Below are 12,217 nucleotides of genomic sequence, written 5' to 3' on the forward strand. Positions count from 1 at the left end.
AAATTTCTTGAAAAAAAGTTGAAAGAGGTGAATAAATAAATGGTGGGTTGGATTAGTTTGGTATATACTAAGCTAAAGGTTAAGGGAAATAAAGGAAATGGTTTGAAAATGCATAAGGTGGATAATTTGAAAATTTTGGGTAGAAAGGGATAAGCGATTGCATTGAAGGAGATCTTATAGTCACTTGATCCATATATATTCCTTCCCGAAACATAATCCTTCATCTATACCTGCAAGACCATGGTGATTCAAAAATAGGTAAGTCTATATTAATGGAAAAAAACACAAAGGGCAAGCCTATGGTTCTACTAATTGTACTTGAATTTGTTTACGAAAGTGAGTATGAATTCTTTCACTATTTGATATCCTTTCAGAATTGAAATTTCTTGAGTGTGTGAAGCTAACTCATGTATGTGAGTGGCATCAATAATTTGGGGTAGAAGGTGAAGTCTCACTCTTAGTTTAGGTAAATAGGCGAGGTAAATTGTAAGGATTGAGATAATCTTTGAACATTTTGTGTCACCTCTTTAGATACATTGTTGATTTGAAAGGTTCATTTGATACAAACTTGCATCTTGCTTCATAGTTATGTGATTATTAAAATGTTTGGTTTAATTATTGCCATGACATGTTTGGGAAGTCATTTTAGAGCTTCATTATCTTAGTATTTTAGTATAGCTTTCTTTTGGGTGAATTTGAGTTGTAAATGCCTATCTCTTTGAATTAATCTCAGTTACTTGAGGACAAGTAATAGATTATGTTTAGAGGATTGATAAATCATCAATTTAATGACTTGCTAGAACCTTTTAAGCTTAAATTATCATGCTTTTCAATTGACTTGATATTAATCTCATACTTAATGCTTATTTTTACAGGCAAAGTTTGAAAAGGGAAGATAATAAAGTCATTCAAGTCAACGAGAGATCAAATATCAAAGAAAAAATCAATAAAGACCACATGGGTGTGTCGGGATGCCTCCCACACAAGTGAGTGGCCAAAATGACAAAAACAACCCCATCTGCTCCCAATCAACTATGGATCCACTTTGCATCTGCTCTGGATTAACTTTCTATCTTCTTTGGATCTGCTCGATCAAATCAAAAGCAAGGTGGCATTTATACAATACTTGGAAAATATGGAATTGAGGCTTAAATAGGGGTTTTTAGCTCATTTTCATTATCTTGGGAACATCATTGTTCCACTTTGGAGTGAATAATTCATAAGAGTAATTCCCAAGTGAAGGTATAGTTCTTTTCGTTTAAGATTCAAATCTTGGATTTTCATTCCTTTCATTTTTCATGGATCAATTTAATGAAAACTTTGTATATCTTTACTTTCCTTCTTTGTGAGTAGCTAATTATTCATTCATGAGGTTATGCTTGAATAGGTTCTGATTAGTACATGGGTGTTATTTATTTATCTTCCTAATTAGCAATTTATTATGGGTTTTGCATTTATTCCATGATTTAACAAAGAATTAGGGGTTCAAAACCCCAAATACTTTTCAACCCAAATCATTCTTGAAAGAGGGGGTATAGGTGAAGAATAAATTTAAGCAATCACTTGAATTATTTCATTTAATAGCATCTCTTAGACATAAGGATGTTAATTGAGGCAATAGATTGGTGAAATTGTTACACTTATGAGGAATGCAAAAGAACCCATTTGTGAAATTTGGTGTTTTATTGAAATATTGACACTAATACCTCTAAATGTAGCCTATTCTTGACTCCTAGCTAAATTTGGATAAATTCACAATTACCCATGCATGAGCTTACATATAGAATGGTATAACCTCAAGGTCTATTCCAAACTAATTACAGTGTAAATATTTTCAACCACAAGATAGTATTATAAAAGAAAATAAATTGTTACTTTAAAAAATATTCGAACAAATCCACCATTTTACATTTATGTTGTTTTATATACCTTATGGTTCAACTCCTAGTGACTTCTAATACTTTCAAGCCTTGAATCTCATGTCTTCACTCCCTATGGTTCGACTCCAACTCCTTGTTGATTAAAATATATATTGACAACATCAGCTACACCTATTCAAGAGTGTAATTTGAGTGTTATCATTACCAGCGGCAGTTGAGGTGGGGGGTCAATATTTGTGGGTTACACAGAATACCCTTATTATGGAGATATTGAGTGCATCGGCTTCTACCCATCCCCATGCAGCTGAGAGTGCCCCAACCATAGTCAAGGGCACATGAGGAGTAGAGGATGGAGAGGCCCTATCACTGGTCAGGGTTTAACAAGGTATGTCCTTTATCCCAGGTTTCATTTTCCTTAATTTTGTGCAATAGGGATATTGCATAATTTCTAAGTTAAAGTAGGGGTATACCATAATCGAGGGTTTTCTTGTGGTATTTTTTCCCCTCAACTATGCTATCACAGTTAGAACCAATATGTTTTTGTGTTTCTATTTAATTTTTATGTATTTTTGATGTTTTGTGTATAACTTAGAGTAAACTGAGATAACTTTTTTAATAGTGATACCCCTCTAAAAGGTTTCATGTTTTGTGTTGTATTGTGTGCTTACTAGAAATGTAACCGCTGTTAGGATATCAACATAGTATCATTATTAGTAGTGCAATAACCTGGCTTGATTGTGCACGAACTGAGTAGGTAGTAATCAGAATAATAGCCCTAAGCTAAGAGTGTGTGATGATGTACCTAGTCGGCTTATGTGTGGCATCTAGAACTTGCCTGGTTAGTCTCGTTGAAAGCTAATGGATAGAAGGTTAGGAAAGTATCATAGGTCATTCTTGAAATAGTCTACTATAGCCTAAATATCCTACCAAATGACCATTTTAGTCCCTTGAACTTTGAATTTGATCCAAATTAGACCTATTTTTGTGTTACCCTATTCACTTTTCCTAGTTCTACAATCAACCTATTTTTGTCTTGGTCCCTCCGTGGATACTATGTACCTCAACTCAGACAAATTGCCTAAGATAAGGTGGATAGCATAGGAGTGCATAAAAGATTGGGTATGAAAAATTGTAGTAAAAAGAAAAAGAGATTTGGGTGCGGTGTGTACTAGAAAAATGAAAAAGTAAGAAAGTGAAAGAGAGAGAGAGAGAGATAAAGTGAAAAATAATTGAAAGAAAATTGAAAAGAGGGGAAAAAATAAAAAGAGGCAGATAAAAGTGGAAGCCAAAGTTAGTATAGTTTCAAGGAGGGTTAGTCACTATACGCAGATATACCATACCTCCTCCCGATCCTATATTACAAGCTAATAAAGTCCAATAGTGATCCTAATCTTAATGTTCGAAAGCTAAGGCATAAAAAATATGGGAAATAATATGGTACCAAATGCACATGACGAGACCTTTCTTGTGAGAGTGAGAGATTTGATTTTGTCCCTGTGCTGCTTCACATTACATATACTGAGTGTGGGGCTTCTTTATTGTAAGGGAATAAGCATTATCTTTTCATTTCTACTTGGTTAGGTGGTGTCATTTGTCGAACATGTTAGGTGGTTTTCCGCTCATGTAATTGCCATGTCTTGATCTCGTTGTTTTATGGGGTTTAGTTGATATACTTGTGGATCTTTTAATGTAATTGGAGGGTGTTGACCTGTGTTTTGGTCTAGGCCTTTTGAAAAGTAGATTTTTGTTAACGTTGGACAGCCATAGTATTCTTGGTTTTCTCTAGGTTAAGTGTTTTTGGTTTGTTTATTGTGCTTTATTTGCTTGAGTACATGCACAATGTTCTAAGTTGAGGGTGTTGATGTGTCATGAATTTACAACACTTGAGATGCTTAAAATGATGAGTATTTTCAAGTATAGGGGTATTTTTCTATGGATATGATGGATTTTGTAGGAGAAATAGGTTCTAAAAAGGAAAGTACTAAAAATGACTTAAAAAGTATCAGACAAATGAAGGCACGATCGTGGGATCTAACTACGGTAGTATAAGGGCTATTTTTCCAAGAACCAGAGGGTTGGTTCACAGAAGCTAATCAGATAGAAGGGTTATGTGATCCTGGTTTGATGCCATGACTGTTGTAGGTGATCATAGGAATGCACTAAATTTTAATAAGCAGGAGTTAAGTAGATTGAAGATTAGATAATAGCATCTCACAATCGTGATTTGAAGGCACGATCGTAGTATGAGGTTGTGGGAAGGAACTCCAGATTTGAAAGTTCTAGAAGTTAAAGATAGGACAATCAAAAAATAGTATTATATGGTTGTATGTTGATATAATGGATTCGTACTAAGAACCAAACCGTTAAATACCTAAAGATTATAAAGTTCATGGGATAACCACAAGTACCCAAGGACTATCGTGAGTTCTAACCATAATCATACCTTTCTGTCGTCTGAAGTCGCTGATCCAGATTTCCTATTTTACTTAGGATATGAATTTACTTTGTCGATAAATACTCTTCTAGGGTTATTTGTATTAGGTGACTACTTCATATCTTACAACATCATATCGTGAGATTCTAAGACATATTCTTGGAATTTTACGAACATCATTTCTAGGGTTTTATTTCAAGTTGAAATTTTGGAGTTTACTTCTTATTGTAATTTCTTAATCATGTTTTTATCTATGCATTTTTCTTGTGTGCTTGCAATTATGAATAGTTAAACACCTCAACTAGGATCATAGGAATCATGATAAATTAATGAAATAGATTAAGTACGAAGCAATTCTAGACTGGTGTGCTTGCATGTATTGGTATTTTCCTTGTTATGATTGCTTTCCTAGCGGTTACTAATGTTAGGAACTCACTTGTATTCTAAAATTTCTAGAGAGAGAGAGTGGTAGAGAATTCATAAAAGGAAACAACAACAAAGATTTGAAGCTATCAACCTTTATCTAATAACTTAAGTCGTAATAGGGATAGTTAATCTAAGAACAAGAACAAGGGTTAGTAGTGGTCACTCGAAAAATGAGTGGGAAAAAGTTAAATTCATCTAACCTAGGTCAAGAAATGTTTAGATAAACCTGTCTTACTAGATTTTGCATGCAACACATCAAAATAAAATCGAGCAAGAGCAACCTATGCAGTTATGAAATCATGGGGATCATAATCCTAGTGTTTTTTTCATATTGATTGCAAATCCAGCAACCACCAATTGATACTATTGTTCTCTTATTTCACAAAATCACCCCTCTTTTACTTTTTTGTCAGTTATCTAGACAAATACTTCATAGAATATTGATCTATTCCCGATGGGATCGACCTCAACTTTGTTGGGATCAATATTTTATTCGGCAACCACTTTATACTTTTTAGGAGGTGTAATTTGGGGACATCGGCCACATAAGACAAATGTATGAAGATGCAATACTGCACACTGGGATATAAATGCCATAACTAGTTATTTCTTCTGGTCAGTTCATCATTTGAACATGAATAACAATCAGACATACAAAGACTAGGTTCCAGAGATAGAGTTTGTTTATCATCAAAACATGAGCATGAGGATCATAATATGAGCAAGGCTGGAACCCAACATTTTCCTCCTTCTTGATGATGAAAAACGTAGAGCCTTTTACTACCCATGCACTTTGCAAACTATTTCAAGTTCCTCTATCACAATGCAATCCAACAACAACACTAGTTCCTTCTTCCACCATACAAGCCAACACCTAACACCAGTTCCCCTTTTCACCAGTTCCCTCTTTCACTAGTTTCCTCTTTTAGAATCACACCAGTTCCCCATTTCACTTTTATTATTTCCTTTTTTATAGAATAATTAAAAATTATAAATAATAAAATAAACTAAGGTCTAAATAGTGACAGACTAAGAGGCATAAGCTAACATATGTAAGGAAAACACAAAATCAGAGGAAAATAAGAAGAATTTGATTAAACTACACAAAACCACATTTAATATTCAAGTCTAACAAAAATAAAATTTAAAAATAGTAGTGCCGGAAATAAAACCAAGTTGAAATAAGGAAGGGACATAGGGAACTTCAAGAGGATAAAGAATATTTCATGGACATGAGTTGGTTAATACGCCTTAGGATAGCATTATTATCATCAATAATTTACTGAGTTATATCAACAGCCTTCTTCTTTAGTTCAGTAATTTCAGCTACAAGTTGATCATTTTGAGCCTGAAGAGTTGTTGAAGCACTTGGAACTATATCAGGTTCCTTTGTAGCCTGAAGTTGATCCTTTAGAATTGGAATTTTAGAGTCCTTTTCAGCAAGTAAGGTGTAACGACCCAATTTTCTAGAACTGGAATGTCACATGGTGCTCATGAACCCGAAGGACCATAAGCTAACACTCTACTGATATTTATACCTGAGCACTACATAATATCTGTAATAAATGCCAAAAACTCACAAAAACTGGCCATAAGGTTCAAAACATCTAAAATACTCAAAACTAAAAACTGAATACCGATATATTTTTTTAAAAAACCTCTAAACTGTCATAAATGTGGAGTTGATGGGACATGTTCCCAACTAATTCCATCTACTAAAAATAAACTAAATCTGATGTGATAATAAAATAAGGATCACCCTCGAATGAAGAAGACTCACTGCTACATCTACTGCTGCTGACTGGGACTGAGCTGCTAAGGGTACTCTAGATCTCGTACCTCTGAATCATGGTGTCAAATAAAATACCATAGCACAAATGCGTCAGTACGAGAATGTACAGTGTATGAAGATAAGGTAAGGCTAAATGCAGGGTCTTAATCATGAACAATTACTTAACTGAATAATCATGAGAATACTGAATGACGACTATGCATGAATGCACAAACCATAATTGAAAACATCACAACTTAAAATACTGAAACTCGAATACTGCTTTACTAACATCTGAACTTACTACTAATGCTGAGATACTGAACAACTGAATCTCCTGATATAGAAAACTGAGTATTGAAATTGAGATCAGTCCTATCTAGTGAGTGATCTCAGAAACTAATGATACTAAAGCTAATTAATAGAATCTACTCATATCAATGACTAAAAGCTGAGCTTACTACTCTTAGCTGACTGAATCTGAGATCAAACCTCTCTAATGGATGATCCCTGAATCTACTATTAATGATAAGAAAAAGATTATGTCTGAGATCAAACCTATCTAGCGAAAGGTCTCTAAATATGATAATGAGAATAATCAACTGAATCGGAGACTGAGTTCAAGACTTTCTAACGGGTGATCTATGGATCTGATAATGAGATTACCCAACTGAATTTGAGACTGAGATCAAGCCTACCTAACAAGTGATCTCTGGATCTGATAATGAGATTACTCAATTGAATTTGAGACTGAGATCAAGCCTATCTAATGGGTGATCTCTGGATCTAATAATGAGATTACTTAACTAAATCTAAGACTGAGATCAAGCGTATATAATGGGTGATCTGTGGATCTGATAATGAGATTACTCAACTGAACTTGAGACTGAGATCAAGCCTATCTAACAGGTGATCTCTAGATATGATAATACTGATACTGAATAACTTTATGTAAGACTATGCCTATCTAGCGGGTGGTCCATGAATCAATGGAACTATCTGAGTTTCTTACTGATATAGGTGACTGTATCTGACATTCTTAATTTTTGAGTTCTACTCTAAAGATTGATATTGAATTCATAACTGTGGGAGTGCTCACTTAATCGACATGCCCCGAATATGAACTGGTGGGGTCCAACCTATAACCCTAACTGGAAGGGTCTCAATATCGTTCCATGGGTAAATACCTCAACTCTGGTCAAGCCTCCCTAATGGGTGACCCTTACAGGAAGTCAAGCCTAAGTCAGTATAATAGTCAAGCCTTTTCCTAACGGGTGACTCCTGCATCCTGCGCTGGCTATGCAGTTTTGGAGTTCAGCAATTACTCCTAACAACTATGCCTCTCTAACTGGGAGCCACCATCCCTGCACTCTCTCGGTGCTAGCTCCTACTCCCAACTGAAAAACTCTGAACTAATTCTTAACTGAACTTAAACTGAGCAAAATCTAATACTGGCCATGTTTCTTAAATGATCTGATTGAGTTAAACTGAGTTCACTTGGTTCTGTTATCTGACGGAATACTATTAAATCTCATTATCTGACTTTACAAAACTGAGTTCTTAAAAAATTGCTCAAATATGGCTGAGGTCTGCACTGAACACTCGAATACTACTATATCTGAGCTGAGTACTGAGCTGAGGATAGAATACTAGCGATACTGAAATTACTGAGATTACTTACAATCTGTGTCTATCTGAGAGTACCGAGTTCTATAATTCACTAAGTTTTGAGAATCATGGCTTGACTAAGATTATCGTGAAAACTGACACTAGCTCTAGACTGCAGCTAAATTGTCGGGTATAAATACCCCTAGGACTCAAAAACATAAAAGTAAAACATAACCATTCTTGAATAATCAAGACCATGGACATTCATTCACCATCACAATCACTAAAGCATCTGCTCAAGTATTTAGGAATCATAAACATGTAATAACATAGGGAGACATGTTATTGGCTCATACTCCTTTCAACAAGATCTTGCATCAAACACTTAGCATGCATTAAAGAACACATAATTAGGGAATTTCATGCTATCATGTCACAATTCATTCACTAAGGTTTTTCAACAAACACTTGGCATGCATGGGCTTGCACACAATTGGGGGTTTCTAGTCAACATGCTATAATGGCTCTAATTCTTTCACATAAGCATTTTATCAAACATATGGGGAGCATGTTTTGCTTATTAAATAATTTCTATACTTAATTGACATAAACACGTCACTTAACAAGCAACTTGAAGAAGGTTTATCATGAATATCACATACTAGGGTCAAATCTTGAAACCTCATAAACAAAACATGAATTAAAAACTCAATAATAGCATGAACTCTAATTTCAATTCACATAAATCATGAAAACTCATAAACATAATATCTTTGAAATTTTGAAAAAGGGTTCTTGAGCTTCTTGGTTGAAAGGGACCCAAGAATCAACATCTGCATACCTTAGGAAAACTCTTTCTTGAAGGCTCTTGGAAAGATTCATGATTTCTTGATTTCTCTAGATTTTTCTTGAAGAAGAAAGAAGGGTTTTGATTTGTAGGAAACCCTAGTTTTTGATGTTGAAGATGAGAAATAACGTTGTGAGTCTTGATTGGATATAAATAGGGGCTAAAAAGAGTGGGAGAAAGACCAAAAATCCCTTTTAAAAAATCTTAAAATTACTGAACGGGGTATGCAACGGTCGAAGCGATGGTCTGTCGCTAGTCTGACGGTCCGTTGAATTGTCTGTCACATGTTAGCCAGAAAAAAAAACACTGCCTTCATTGTGACAGTGTAAGCAACAGTCCATCATAAACTCGATGGTCCGTCGGATAAGCTATCGTACGTTGGCCAGGATGAGGCCACACTGCCTTAGTGGCAATGGTCTCAGCGATGGTCCATCGTAACCTTGATGGTCCGTCATCCTAGCCATCACACTTAGGCCAAAAAAAGGAGTTACTACCTTGGTTGTGATGGTCTAAATTGGTGGGGTCCAACCTATAATCTTAGCTGGAAGGATTTTAAAACCGTTCCATGGGTAAAGACCTTAACTCTGGTCAAGCCTCTCTAATGGGTGACCCTCACATTATCTAATGGAATACTACTGAATCTCATTATATGACTGCATGATACTGAACTCTAAAAAGATTGCTCGAATACTATTAAGGTCTGCGCTTAACACTCAAATACTACTAGACCTGAGCTGAGTACTGAACTGAGGCTAAAAACTAGCGATACTGAGATTACTTAAGTTCTGAATCTATCTGAGAGTACTGAGTTCTATAACTCTCTGAGTTCTGAGAATCGTGGCTTGACTGAGATTACCGTGAAAAATGGCACTGGCTCTAGACTGCAGCTAAATTGTCTGGTATAAATACCCCCTGGACTCGATAACATAAAAGTAAAACATAACTATTCTTGAATAATGAAGATCATGTAGATTCATTCACCATCACAATCACTAAAGCATCTCCTCAAGCATTTAGGAATCATAAACATGTAATAACATAGGGAGACATGTTATTGGCTCATACTTCTTTTAACAAGGTCTTGCATCAAACACTTAGAATGCATCAAAGAACACATAATTAGGGAATTCATGCTACTATGTCACAATTCATTCAGTAAGGCTTTTCAACAAATATTTGGCATGCATGGGCTTGCACACAATTGGGGGTTTCTAGTCAACATGCTATAATGGCTCTAATTATTTCACATAAGCATTTTATCAAACATATGGGGAGCATGTTTTGCTTATTCAACAATTTCTACACTTAATTAACATGAACTCGTAACTCTTAACAAGAAACTTGAAGAGGGTTTATCATAAATATCACATACTAGGGTCAAAGCTTGAAACCTCATAGACAAAACATGAATTAAAAACTCAATAATAGCACGAACTCTAATTTCAATTCACATAAATCATGAAAAATCATAAACATAATATCTTTGAAATTTATAAAAGGGTTCTTGAGCTTCTTGGATGAAAGGGACCCAAGAATCAACATCTGCATACCTTAGAACTCTTTTTCGAAGGCTCTTGAAAAGATTCTTGATTTCTTAATTTCTCTAGATTTTTCTTGAAGAAGAAAGAAGGGTTTTAATTTGTAGGAAACCCTAGTTTTTTATGTTGAATATGAGCAATTAAGTTGTGAGCCTTGATCGGATATAAATAGGGATGAAAAGAGTGGGAGAAAGACTAATAAGCCCTTTTAAAAATGTCTTAAAACTACTGAATGTGGGTTGTGATGGTCTGTCGCTACTCTGACGGTCCATGGGATTATCCATCGCATGTCAGTTAGAAAAAGAACACACTGCCTTGGTTGCAACGGTCCATCGCAAACTCGATAGTCCGTCGTATCGTCCATTGCACGTTGGCTAGGATGAGGACACACTACCTCAGTGACGATGGTCTCAGCGATGGTCCATCGCAGACTTGATGGTCCTTCATCCTGGCCGTCGCATTTGGGATAAAAAAGAGTTACTACCTTGGTTGCCACAGTCTGGGTGACAGTCCATCGCAAGCTCGATGGTCCATCAACTCGGTCGTCGCTCCTAGGCAGTTCCGACTACTTTCTGTAAAATAGTCATAACTTCCTCATTCGATGTCAGATTTTGACGAAATTGGTATCGATGGAAGTATTATTCAATTCTCTACATAAAAAATATCAATTTTAGAGAAATTGTACATGTTTCGAAATATTTCTATAATACCCCGTATGTTTCCAAGCTAGGAAATAAATTAGTTCTCCTACGTATGAAACCTCATATCCTGTGATTCATATTTGAGTACATGATTTACAATAAGTATCCTAGAAACAAGATAGCTTATGATGCGTTAAGAATTCTCATGTGAGTCACTCAGAGTAAGGCAAGCTAATAGCTTTTGGATCCATCAAGTTTTAGTGTGTGATTCCGCAAGAATGACCTTTGAACGAGGATAACTTGATTTATATGTGACATTTTGGAAGATTTAGACCCACAAAATTTTAGACAATCAAATTAGATTTCCAATGATTCCAATTTTATAAAAATCTGACACCCGAGCAAGAAGTTATAGCCCTGCAAAGTAGGAGTACAATGCATAAACAATCGCATATGGCTACTGGAACAAGTGTGTGATAGGTTGTGTAGCGCACACCCTCAAGTGTGCGATAGCATGTGCGAAACATACCTTAGCTTATTCGATAGGATGTGCGGCGCACACCTTAGCATATGCGATGAGGTGTGCGACGTACACTTACAATTTCAGCCATGAAAAACACTTAGTTTTTGAGTTATTTTGAGGATAATTAAGTCTTTTAACATTCCTTACACGTCCCACTACTTAACCTCACGAAATTTATAGCTTCTAATCACATTACAACCCTATTAACATCTTAAGTTCATTATCCAAGAGCACAAGAAGGATAAAAACTACTAGGGTTGCATAATCAAGCTTGAAGGTCCAATCTTTCAACAATTTCATCGCCATTAAGGTATGCGCAGTGTTCATCCATGGATCCCTTTCATTTGTGGAGTTCAAGAATCAATCTTTGGTAACAAAATCATGAATGTTTTGTGGTGATATGTTTGTATTCATGTTAGTGTTTGTGGTTCGTATTATAGAGTGCGAATTTGATGAACTTCCAGGAAGATTATGATCATATAGTTGGAACCCATGAATTTGGGTGGATTAAAGTGGTGTAAGTTTGTGAATACACCGATGCCTTAAAGA

The sequence above is a fragment of the Capsicum annuum genome, chromosome 7, assembly GCF_002878395.1.
Source record: "Capsicum annuum cultivar UCD-10X-F1 chromosome 7, UCD10Xv1.1, whole genome shotgun sequence".
Classification (NCBI taxonomy): Eukaryota; Viridiplantae; Streptophyta; class Magnoliopsida; order Solanales; family Solanaceae; genus Capsicum; species Capsicum annuum.